The following is a 9,616-nucleotide window of genomic DNA, read 5'->3' on the forward strand; positions in this document are numbered from 1 at the left end:
TTGGTTATTATCTTGAATATAATTATAGATAGAGATAAACTGTAAATAGCAATAATGTTCAGCAAAGTAAGATCTACAAAAAAGTCAACAAGACCAAAATGGTCAGTTGACCCCTTAAGGAGTTATTGCCCTTTATAGTCAATTTTTTGTCAATTTTTTCGTGAAGTTTTGTTATCTTGTACAAAAATCTTCTCCTCTGAAACTACTGAGACAAATTTAACCAAACTTGTCCACAATCATCATTAGGGTATCTATTTTAAAAAATGTGTGGCGTGACCCGGACAACCAACCAAGATGGCCGCCACAGCTAAAATAGAACATAGGGGTAAAATGCAGTTTTTGGCTTATGACTCAAAAACCAAAGCATTTAGAGCTAATCTGATATGGAATAAAATTGATTATCAGGTCAAGATCTATCTGCCCTGAAATTTTCAGATGAATCGGACAACCTGTTGTTGGGTTGCTGCCCCTGAATTGGTAACTTTAAGGAAATTTTGCTGTTTTTGGTATTATCTTGAATATTATTATAGATAGAGATAAACTGTAAACAGCAATAATGTTGAGCAAAGTAAGATTTACAAATAAGTCAACATGATTGAAATGGTCAGTTAACCCCTTTAGGAGTTATTGCCCTTTATAGTCAATTTTTAACCATTTTCGTAAATCTTATTTATCTTTTACAAAAATCTTCTCCTCTGAAACTACTGGGCCAAGTTCATTATAAATAGAGATAATTGTAAGCAGTAAGAATGTTCAGTAAAGTAAGATGTACAAACACATCACCATCACAAAAACACAATTTTGTCATGAATCCATCTGCGTCCTTTGTTTAATATTCACATAGACCAAGGTGAGCGACACAGGCTCTTTAGAGCCTCTAGTTTAAATCCCTGTCAATTCCACACTTACAAAATAGAGGATATCATCTAACTCAAAATAGATCAGTTAAACGAATGCATGTTTATATGTTAGATGTTTATTGAGAAATTTGGTTTGATTGCAATCTTATTGCTTCTTCATAGCTTGGTGGACATTCTGTAAAGTTCTTGGTCTGGTTATACAGTTTCTTATTCATTTTGTTGGATACCCCATTTGTTGTCCTCTTATTGCTGGTAATATGCACACCTGGAGACGGTACTACACCAGAACAACCAATGTGAGTGCATGGTATTGCAGTTCCTAGGGATTTAAAAAAAAAAGCATTAAGTTACATTTTACTAATACACATACGAAGTAAACACAATTTTTGGATTAAGATTACATTTTTTTTCAATCTAGCAGAGACATATAATTGTATATTGCCCCATTTTTAGACTTATACACCGAACTTGACATAAGCAGTCATCTCAGTACCAGCATCTATGACAAACGGGACGCAATCAATTTTAAAATTATCAACTTCCACACGCCATAGTAGCAATATACCAACTTAACCAGCATAAGGGATATCCATTCCACAACTCATTCGGTATTCAAGAGCTGACAGCTGCAACCCTGATTTTATAAGACGTCACCGGTATCTAATTATAAGTTGATGAACCAGGGTTGGTATGTCAAAGAACATCTCGTCCTGTTTCTAAAAAAAAGTTCATCGGAAGATACCAAAACCTTGTTGATAAATATTCCGTGCCAACTTCAGAAATAATACACTCTGGGTACTGACGTTGTTTATTATCTCAATTACATGTAATAGTGTCCTTCATTTGTTTTTGTAAATTATAAACATTTCTCTAATTCTTCGTCAATTTATCCCTTTCTGCACCCATTGTATAATCTATATTTATTGTTAAGTTCATTTTTGGTATTATATACTTTTGGCGGGGCTCGGTACTTATGCTACTCGCTAGTGTGTTATTCTGTGATTATTTTTTTTTTGTATCGGTTTGTCTTTTATTTTTGCTTATGTGCTTTATCTAGATATAAAAAAGAAGACTGTGGTATGATTGCCAATGAGACAACTGTCCACAAGAGACTAAAACGACACCGACATTAACAATTATATGTCACCGTACGGACTTCAATAATGAGCAAAGCCGCCATACCGCATAGTCAGCTATAAAAGGCCCCGATATGACAATGTAAAACAATTCAAACGAGAAAACTAACGGCCTTATTTATATAAAAAATGCATGCCGTTTTGTCAATGTTCGTTGACATATTTGTTTGTTTTAACAGTAATCAATATTATTACACAGTGTTGACTGTTACCTATTATGTCTGATTGTTTTGTTAATTTTGTTTCCAAATTGTTGTCACAAAATGGAATGTTGTGCGACTGTCATACAAGTGATATGTTTCGTCAGCTATAAAACCAGGTTCAATCAACCATTTACTACATCACGAAATGCTTGAACTATGACAATTGTTTTCCATTCGTTTGATGTGTTTGAGCTTTTGATTTTGTCGTTTGATAAGAGACTTTCGGATTTGAATTCTTTGGAGTTCGTATTTTTATTATTTTACTTCTTGCACGTATGGGTTTTTAATATGACAAAAAAAAAACCGCATAAATCCTACGCAGCTAATTCTGCTACAAGGCAGCACTCGAATGCGTTTTTTTGATAGAAAGTTTTAGCCAAAAATATTATGCGAAAAACAACGAAACATGTGGAAACGATGAATGTCCGCAGGAAGAGGACGATAAATGACTGACCCGTGTTAAGAGAGAGCCATATCTCTTGCACGTTTAAGACACCCTTGTAGATTTCGAAAAAGAGCAGGCTAATGCTGCTACAAGGCAGCACTCGCACCCGCAAAGTGGAAAGGGATTAATATAAACTAGCTAAACATGTGAAACCTTCAATAAAAAAAAAAGAAGAAAAAAAAAACATAATTAAAAAATAAAACGATATAAGCAAGTTTATGTACTTATATTTATTTTAGTAACTTACCACATTCTCTTCTTGAAACCAAATCAATATTCTGTGAAGTGAAACCTTTTTGTCCCGCACCAAATCAATATACATCTTTTCCAAGCCCAGACAGCGAACAAAAGAAACACAATCGTTGAACACATGGAAAAATTGCCAATTTAGTTGTAAACTTTCATTACAGCAATATTCTTCCGGTTTCTGTCCACAGCATCCACCTCTACAGGGAAAGATATTTGGAATTTCGAAAGCATTTTCACAGTTTTCAGGTTCTATTCTGTATTCTGGTTCCATGTTCATGTGTTGTGCAAAATGTTTACTGAAAACGTTAACGTCATAAACGTTCCAGGGTAAATCGAATTCAGCAGAAACGTGACTTCCCGCTAAAAGTATTCCACAAAACATTTCAATTCCACAAAATACTTTTGATGATTTTTATATGTATTTTTTTAAACATGATTCAATAGATACTACCGTTAATATTTTTTTTTATATATCTACTTTGGCGTCATAAAATATAGGGGAAAAGTCACGTGGTTGGTTACCAAAATTGCTCATTCAGTTTCGAGAGCCAAATTATGGTGAATGGCAAGTAATGTAAAACATTTATACAAACATGGAAGACGAGAATACTTTACCCAAGGAAAGCACGAGCAAAACAAACAATGATGGAAACACTAAGGCATCAGAGGAGACAGAAACTGAGGTCAAAACAAAAAAGGAGAAAGGAAAAAGCTGCTGTTCAGTAAGATTTAAAAGCAAAAAATACATGGAAAAACTTATCCTATGTGTTGCTTTTTACAAATATAACTAACCAAATGTTGCCATTTTGAGGGTGATATTATAAATGTGTATAATTTTTTTTAGATAAGAAAATGTAATGAAATTGTGAAATGGTTGTGCCTAAATGTTTAAACTATCTTGTATTTACGATTGTATTCTGAGGTGTCTTTATAAAATACTAGTAAACATAAATCATACATTATTGTACCGCATACTATATGGTTTTTTTTTTTTATCATTTTATTGAGCATCCTCTTTCATTTATAGATCTTTATAGACAGGAGAACCGGAGACAGGCTTCAACTGGTCCTTTGGCAATAATATATATACTAGTTCATCGAAATTGACGACACACTAAACCTCGGAACATATAAATGCGCCAAAATTTAGTAAAATACACAATGTATGGCTACCTCGCGATTGTTTATTTATATTTATAGTTTCGAAGGTGTTTTGCTGCAATCTGCTGTTGTTGTATGACGAAGAAAGGAAAGAAAGTCGAAAACATTGGAACAGCGGATGACAAAACATCTCTTACTTCTCAAGAAAGTAAACGGTATGTTGTAATGATATTACGGTATAAATATAATCACTTTGACTTCTCTCATCAGGCAAATAAATTTCGGGCTTTTATAGATGATTATGCGATATGAGCTTTGCTCATTGTTGAAGGCCAGTGACCTTTAGATGTTAAGTTCTGTGTCATTTTGTCTCTTGTGGAGAGTTGTCTCACTGGAACTCACACCACATCTTCTTTTTTTAATATGGTCTTTAATTGAGTAACATGGTCCGTTTGACTAGGGTGATGTATACGCATGCAGTCGCGCGAGAATGTGGTGGTTGAATCTGATGGCACGTTATGGGAGCTATTTATTCATCCTATATATGGTATTTGTTAATTGAAAAAAAACAAGGATTATAAATATACCGTTTGCTTCATCTTTACCACCAGTTATCAAGCGCATGAAGGATTTGTCCATCCATCTCTCTATTTTATTGGCTGTATCTGAATAGTGTTGTCCCAGAAACACGGGTCGTGACAAACACTTCCAACAAATCGTTCTAGACTGCAAAGTATCGATAATCAAAAGTATCGCAGCTTTCGAATAAAAAAAAAACCTATTAAAAGGGCCATTATTTATTATTAATTGACATTACCTGAATGAGGTCTGGTTCGTATTTACACAATAGAGAATAACAACTCAGAAATACTAATAAAAAAATGAAAATACTGAAATGATGTACCCTTTCCACACCCTCGTATATGTTCATGAATACGGCCATTGTTAAGCTCAAGAGACACACACAATAATGTTTCAGCATGGAAGTATTATATTTTTGTTATTTATGTTAATATAATACTTCCATGGTTTCAGCAACCATATTCAAAATTGATATGTTATTCGCGACTACAACTATACGTCACACATGCACTAATGGTGCGTTTCAAGGAAATGAGTAAACAACTTTTTTTCATTGCAGAATTTATTGAAGAGGAAATGAAAAAGCTGTCAGAAGAAACAATCAACCTAGAAAGTTAACAGCCATTTGGGATTTTTCTTATTTACAATTAAATTCTGAAAACAAATTTGATTTGTGTTGTTCTACCATAATACAAAAGTAGACACACGAACTTTGTTTAACTATATTTTCATTCTTCAAAACAAATAATGTGGAAATCTAGATATGTTTATGGATACAAATTATCACAATCCAGAGTAAAAAAGATTTTCTGATTTTCTGAAGCAAGATTGAAGCTCTGAAATGTCAAGCCTGCTTTTCTGATCATGATTTAAGTTCATGTAAAAATCGTTATGATAAAGGTTCTGAAACAGGTATCACATTAACTTAACATTGACATTGGTTCATGGAAATGAGGTCATGGTCACTTGAACCTTAAAAAACATGTACACCTCAAAGTCTTTTTCCATATGCAAACCATAGCTGACCAGTTGGTTTTAGTAACCGAGAACACATCCAACCATGCAAAGCTAATGTTGACCAAATAACCATGATGATGAGATCTACAGAGTGTGGCCAAAAGTATTCGTCACTTGAGATTTTTTTCCCTATATATTGTATATTAAACTATTTTTTTTCAAAAAAATATTTGGGGGTCATTTTTGGTTTGATTTTGAGCAATTAACTTGGTACCAATAGAAGCAGAATTGTCACAGGTTTATTTGTCTATTTGGTTATACACACGTGAATTGTTTTGTGGATCATTTTTTTCACAAGATAAACACAAAATATTATTTTCTGTCCAGAAATTCGCTATAGGCCTATATTCAGTGACGTTACGCGCGATGTTCGTACATGTAAGAGTAACACAACGTCGCGGATATTTCGTAACGTTCAAACCAAAAATTCGACTAAAACTTTGTTTTTAAGCAAGTGCGACAATCTTGTAAGACTCCGCAAAATCGACGGTGCTTTTTAACTACTTATCGAAAATTGATGTATTTTAGTTTTTTGAAAAATTAAGAAAAATAACATTTAAAAAAATCATAAATTCTAACAGTATAAGAGCAGTTATAAGCAAACAATAGACGTAAATTTGAGTTGAGTTAGTTTTTACGTCAAAAAATGGTGATGCGACAACCTTGTAAGCCTGTAAAAAATCGCTCATAAATTATCAGATATCATTTTTCAGGATATTTGTCCTTAAATTCATAAAATTAAGTAAATTAACATTGATGTAGTGAATACAAATACTAATCTTTTTTCATTTTAGATAAATGTTTTTTGTTTCTCAAAACTAGAATCCCAATTTTTTTCCCCGTGGGACAGATTTGCCCTTGTAGTATGGAACAAGTTTTTTTTCTATGACGTCATCATAACGTCATAAAAAATGCATTAAAGACTGAAGGAACCATTCTGTTAAATAATGGAAAAAAACGTTTTTCAAAATATTAAATAGTTTTGACGAAAATCATAGTTTAGTGGTTACAATAAATGAAATATGTTACGCGGGACAACCTAAAATTCGCCGTTTTTGAAAAATGAAGCTTGTCACATGCAGCATAAAACATAGTTTCAACAATTATTTTTTTCGTTTTTATTTTAAAAATTGTTATTTTTTAAAATACGTACAATAGCAATGTATATGATATCACAAAATTATATATTTTGGACTTGCATCTTGCCTACTACACCGAATTTTCAATGCGGTACGAACATCGCGCGTAACGTCAAGTTCCAAATTAAATTATAAAAAATTATTGTATGTGTTCATATCAAGAGAAAACAAAAACACCTGAGGACAAAACTATTACCAAATAAACAAACATACTTTAGACAATTCTACAACTTTTAAGGCCTTGTTGATCAAAATCCAACCATAAATGCCCTCAAAACATTTTTTTGTTAAAAAATGTGTTTTTATACGAATAGATACCAAAAAAATGAAGGTGACGAATACTTTTGGCCTGGTACTGTCATATAAATCCTGCCAGACCGATATGTACACCTTACAATAATTCCATACACCAAACATAATTGAAATATCGCTTTTTTTTATCTGAGAATGCAACCTAATCCCGAATTTAACGAAGACCAATATATTAAGAAAGTTTGGGCAACTTACAGAAACCTTGCCAGACGGACGTTATGTTGTACTGCAGTGGCCGATCCGGTGACATCCCATTAGTCCGACAACCATTATTCCGACAGCCCACTATTCCGACAACCCATTACTCCGACAACCCATTATTCCGACTATGCATCTATCTTGTGTGTATGGGTAAACATTGACCTATATTGGTTTACTTTTGTAAATTGTTATTTGGATGGAGAGTTGTCTCATTGGCACTCACACCACATCTTCCTATATCTATTGATACTGAATGTTGTTTGATATCAATGTGTAAGTTTTTTTCTTTTTTCCTATTTTGTTTAGGCTCCGATTTCAGGGTTTATTGAACATGTTGAAGTCGGCTATATCGTGTGATGCGTTTTCAGATTTATAACTCAAATGATAGCCAAGTTGAAAATTCTCGTCATATTTTTCTCAGAAACTACAAAACAATGATTTCTGAAATTTTGTTTCAATGTTTATGTAAGTCCGTTATACTGTCTGGTGCTTTTCAGATTCACAAATCAACAACTTTCGGCTATTTACCGAAATATTTAAGCGGGGTATCGTCAGTAGCTCGCACCATCACTGGTTGGTCTTGATTTATGTATATGCTCTTAATACCCTGTAATTTGGAAAATGAAATATTCTTTTCTGTTCTATTCTGTATATATACAGATTTCGAATTGAGTATATAGAAAGTACTCGAACTATCTTAGTCTTATGTAACATATACGTAGTTATTTCTTAAAATCTGTTATTAAATAAACGTAATAATATACAGACAGACAAATTTTATTTTACCCTGATACCCTGATATTTGACTTGAAAAGTGTCGGACTTATGGGTTGTCGGAGTATTGGGCTGTCGGAGCAATGGGTTGTCGGACTATTGGGTTGTCGAACTAATGGGTTGTCGGACCAATGGGCTGTCGGACTAATGGGCTGTCGGAATAATGGCGTGTAACCTTTTAAAGGCTGGATCCGCCCCTGTATTGTTACACCCTGTCCCAGGCTAGGGGAGGGTTTAACCCCGCCACATTCTGTCTGCATATGGCTGTTCCAATTCAGGAGCCTGTAATTCAGTGGTTGTCGTTTGTTGATGTGTTACATATTTGTTTTCGTTCATTTTTGTACATAAATTAGGTCGTTAGTTTTCTCGATTGAATTGTTTTACATTTGTCATATCGGGGTCTCTTATAGCTGACTATACAGTATGGACATTGCTTATTGTTGAAGGCCGTACGATGACCCATAGTTGTTAACATCTGTGTAATTTGGTCTCTTGTGTATGTCTCATTGGCAATCATACCACATTTTCTTTTTTATATTAACCCCGCCGCAGTTATGCGTTTGTCCCAAGTAAGAAACCTCTAGCCTACGTTAATCTTGTGTGTTTCTTTTATTTCGGTTTATTCATATATGTTTTGGAGTTTGGTGTGACGTCCATTTCACTTCTAACTAGTAGACATTATTGTATAGGGGCTAGTTGAAGCCCGCCCTGGATGTGGGATTTTCACGCTGAGTTGAAGTCACATTGGTGGCCTTTGTCATTTTTCCGCTCTGTTCTCAGGTTGTTTATTTTTGACACATTCCACGTTTTTTTTTTATCAATCTGGACATATACAAATATCTAGATATATTTAACAATTTTTTAAATTAAAAAAAAATAACACTGCGATAGCAAGGCAAACCCGGCGTTAGACTAAACATAAAATACCATACAACAACCGGGTTGCAGGGAAAACCTGTAAGTATTGAGTGCTTCGGGTTAAAAAGTCATCTTTGTATTTTTATTCCAGTTGTAATATTTTAAGATGAGTAAGCAAATTAAATATATGTCGTATTTACCCAGACGAGATTTATTTATCTTCCGATAAACTCAAGGGTATTGTTAATATAGATACATGTAACTTAATGAAGGTTCAAAAGGTCAGACCAGAAATAAAACTAATTTGAATTAATGTTTTACTCCACTATCACTATCAAATAGGAGGCACATAATCTACAGTTCTCCATTAATTTGTAACACCTTTCCTTAAAATTTATTTTCGTGCCAGTCATTTTTCAGTCTACGAATGTCAGCAGTATGCATAAACGAACTCCGAAGTCAATTAAATTGAGAATATGTCAAGGAGACTACAACCCGACCAAAGAGCAGACAACAGCCGAATGTAAGCAATGGGTCTTCAACCCAGCAATAAAATCCCGCACCGGAGGTGATCCTCGGCTGGCCCCTAAATAAAAAAAAGTGTATTAGTTCAGTGAAAACGGACATCACACTAAACTCCTCCAAAACATATAAATGAACTAAAATTAAAAAAAAGCATACAAGACTAACAAAGGCCAAAAGCTCCTAGCTTGGGACAAGCGCAAACATGCGGTGGCGT

At 33.9% G+C, this 9,616-nt stretch overlaps 1 long non-coding RNA gene across 1 annotated transcript; it reads right to left on the reverse strand.

Annotated features, from left to right (window-relative positions):
• Positions 1–960: 960 nt before the first annotated feature.
• LOC139507807 (uncharacterized) lies at positions 961–2,988 on the reverse strand. The gene is made up of 2 exons (XR_011660861.1): positions 2,892–2,988; positions 961–1,179 (listed from the first exon to the last, which is right to left on the reverse strand). It is a non-coding gene; the product is annotated as an uncharacterized lncRNA (long non-coding RNA).
• Between the last annotated feature and the right edge of the window lie 6,628 nt (positions 2,989–9,616).

The sequence above is a fragment of the Mytilus edulis genome, unplaced genomic scaffold (assembly GCF_963676685.1).
Source record: "Mytilus edulis unplaced genomic scaffold, xbMytEdul2.2 SCAFFOLD_453, whole genome shotgun sequence".
NCBI classification, from domain to species: Eukaryota; Metazoa; Mollusca; class Bivalvia; order Mytilida; family Mytilidae; genus Mytilus; species Mytilus edulis.